Raw genomic sequence first — 3,951 nt, 5'->3', positions numbered from 1 at the left:
TTAATTTGAAGTTTATCTGTAATTGGAAAATAACAATCAATTTTTGGGACGTTACTTTGAAAACTATGTTTACAGACTACCATGTACTGTAAGCCAACTTCGGGCAACACAGTTCTCCATGCGAAAAGCTGTCACCCATGTCACACAGTGAGGAACCTACCTATAGGAGAATACGTGAGGGCAAAGAGAGCATTATCAACAATGGCAATATATCACAATACAGGCCCTCATTTACTATTGCAATCCCGACATGTTTTGTTGGGTCATGCGTCACATTCTGGCGCATTGCGCCAGAAATTCTGTCTGCGCCAGAATTGAAAAACCCAGACTAACTCCATTTTGCTAAGAAAACCCGGAAAAGGGGCATGGCATTTGGGAAAAGGGGGAGTGGTCACCAAAAAGGATGTGTTCCCAACATTTTCACAAAATCCCAACATATTTACTAAGGTTTCCACAGAAAATGTGGTGGATTTCAGCTGAGAAAAACCCTACAGATCAGAACAGGTGTAAAAAAAAAAAAAGCAAAATGTAGGGAAAGTGGAAAATGTAGGGCAACCTTAGTAAATACCATGGAAAATAAATTGTAGGGAATTAAAACCCACAAAGAAACCTACACTCCACTCTTAGTAAATGAGGGCCACTGTGCGTGACATCAGCAAATGCTTACAAGCCTGTGGATATCAACCTATAGTACTACACAGAGCTAAAGCCAAAACCAGAGCCCAATACTTACAAAGTCAATCTAAAAACCCGAAACAATGCTCAGAACAGTCCCAGTCAAAATTAACCTTCTCAACACCATACTCCGTGGACTTTGATAACATCATATCATACAAAAACATCTGCCCGTTTTACATCCGGACTCTACCACTGCAAGTATTCTACAAACTGGAGTCAGGTTTGTGGCCAGACGAGCCCGATCTCTACGGGACAAATTGTCACCTAGCGAGTACCAGGAAACAATGGACAAAAATACCTGGCTATCTACCACTGGATCCTATAAATGTAACCAGTAACGCTGTTCCACCTGTAAATTTATCACAAATACCAAAACTTTCACATCTTCTACCACTAAATGCATTTATCCGATCAAAGGACTTATCAATGTAACATCAACCAGGTCATATATCCTGTCACTTGTAAAGATTGTGCAAAAAATGGCAGGCAACTAACCAGTAACACCAACAATGGCAGGAAACTAACCAGTAACACCAACAATGGCAGGCAACTAACCAGTAACACCAACAATGGCAGGCAACTAACCAGTAACACCAACAATGGCAGGCAACTAACCAGTAACACCAACAATGGCAGGAAACTAACCAGTAACACCAACAATGGCAGGCAACTAACCAGTAACAGGTGAGTACATGATAATTCATGGTTACAGGACAGAATTCATATTTATAAAGAAATTTCAAGAAAATATTGACATTTGCTGTAAGAACAGGGGTACGACCTCTTTTAAACCTTTTTCTTTTAAAGCAACCAATTGACATTGTGTGATGTTCTTAAAGCTAAAAGGATACAATATATGGCGTGGGGATCCATAAGAAAACATCTAGGGGAATCTGTTTTTCATAAAAATTCGAGGAATTGGAAGTGTTGAGGAAGGCGTCTGCTCCGGTGAGTCAGCATCATGTATAATTTTTCTTTAGACAATATGACAACCGTAGTCGAATTGCATCATCAAGGGAACATCCAATCCCCCGGCTTCAGAAACTGGCAGAAATTAAAATAACAGAAGAAAACATTCTTTGCCTATGGCTCAGATAGCACGGAAATAGGTTTTCACAGCAGCGGTTTTGGGATCTCATGGACTGCCGGGGCAATTCCTGAGTAGATCACCTATAAGGGTATTCCTTTAAGGATAGGGTCACACACAGTGCATCCGCAGCATATTTTACACTACGTATGGCGCTGACTGCAGTGATGAGAGCGGGTTCCCTGATGCGGCCGGGTAGCTCTGTGTGTCCGCTTGTAGTGGAGGAAATCCTCCACTATGAGTGGACACACAGAGAGTGGACACACAGCGCTACCCCGCCGCATCAGGGAGCTTGCTCTCATGACTGCCGTCAGTGCATCCGTTTGTGTGAAATACGTGAGGATGCAGTAGGTGTGACCCTACCCTAAATGGGTTTTCTGAAACTTTTTGATTAATGCCTATCCGCATGAAAAGCCATTAATTGCTGGGGTGCCAGCACCCTTTATTACACAGTGAGAAGACCCAGAAATCCTGTGTCGTTCATTGCATAGTGATCGGGGAGGGGGCAGATTCTCTACAGCAAATTCAACAGCGGAAACTCTGCTACCGAGAACCTGCTGTGGACGGACCACAGAACGCCCACCCCCATTCTCGTATGGGCAGTGATCCTGCCTAATGTATCTTTTTATTTAAAGGGAATCTGTCAGCTCTATGTCATGCCCAATTGTCAAGGAGGTGATGCTGAGTTGCAGCATGCATGGCTCCTCTTTCCCCCATACCTCCCTTCTTGGCTTCCACCACCGAGTCCTGTAGGTCAATCAAAGTGGGAAGAGAGGAAGGAATCATGCATGCTGTATCCCAGCATCACCTCCTTAACACTTAAACATGACATAGGGCTGACATTTTCCCTTTATAGCGGTTCTAGGATAAAAACTAAAGCTGATTTCTTCCAAAAACAGCACCAACCCTGTCCACAAGTTGTATGTGGTATTACAGCTTAGTTAGACTGAAGGGAATAGGTCCATGTTGTAATACTACATTCAACCTGAGGATAGGGGTGGTGCTGTTTTGGGGAAAAGAAAACTACCTCTGTTTTACTATTCCTGGATAACCCCTTTACTATTTTTTGTAGTTGTGTTACCACAGTATTATGATTTGTAAAGCGCTATAGAAGGTAATGGAGCCATATAAATAAATAGTCATAATATAGAGATCACCTAAAACCTCTTGACATAATTGTGGCCTCTATAGAATTAATTTACCAAGTCAGACAGGATTGTTTATGGCGGCATCAGGGAAATTGGTTGTCATCTTATTTCTATGGCCAGTATAGGAGTTTGATGCTCGTATATGGGGTGCTTTGCTTAGAAGATCCTGTTGCTAGTTGCGTCACCGCCTCTCACCCTGCTTTTGCCATCTGTTTGTATTGGGGGTTGGCAAAGCATCAGGGCTGGTAAACAACGCAAGTGCGCAGAAAATGAGCACAGAAGGTGGCTGTACCTGCCAACAATCCCAAACACACAATGTGGACAATGTAAACCATTCCTAGTTCCTCCCACATCGCCCTTTTATCGCTGGCTGCTAGCCTTATTGTACCTTGGAATTAGCGCTGACAGCAAATTTAGATCTAGATACATGAAAGCAACAATTATACCTATACTATAAAACATATATGTGGGGTGCAAAATCTACACTTACGTATTCTACAGATCACAGTTCTCTTGAATGAAATAGTGGCTCCAACTCCATGCCATAGACCTTTTCCGCGTGGTTCTCTGTCTCCCATTACAGAAAAAATCCAGGTTGTTTTGCCTATATCATGCACACTCATCATCACACCATACACCACCATTTGTTTCATTCTAGCACTTATTGCAGTAACTTGATCATGTGATCACCAGTCTGACTCTCCAAACCTTCCAGGGATTAATACACTGCTCAAAAAAAATAAAGGGAACACTAAGAGAACACATCCGATATCTGAACAAATGAACTAATCGTATGAAATACTTTCGTCTTTACATAGTTGAATGTGCTGACAACAAAATCACACAAAAATTATCAATGGAAATCAAATTTATCAACCCATGGAGGTCTGGATATGGAGTCACATTCAAAATCATAGTGGAAAACCACACTACAGGCTGATCCAAGTTTATGTAATGTCCTTAAAACAAGTCACAATGAGGCTCAGTAGTGTGTGTGGCCTCCACGTGCCCGTATGACCTCCCTACAACGCCTGGGCA

The sequence above is a fragment of the Hyla sarda genome, chromosome 4 (assembly GCF_029499605.1).
Source record: "Hyla sarda isolate aHylSar1 chromosome 4, aHylSar1.hap1, whole genome shotgun sequence".
Classification (NCBI taxonomy): Eukaryota; Metazoa; Chordata; class Amphibia; order Anura; family Hylidae; genus Hyla; species Hyla sarda.
Note: the sequence above shows the minus strand (reverse complement) of the source record.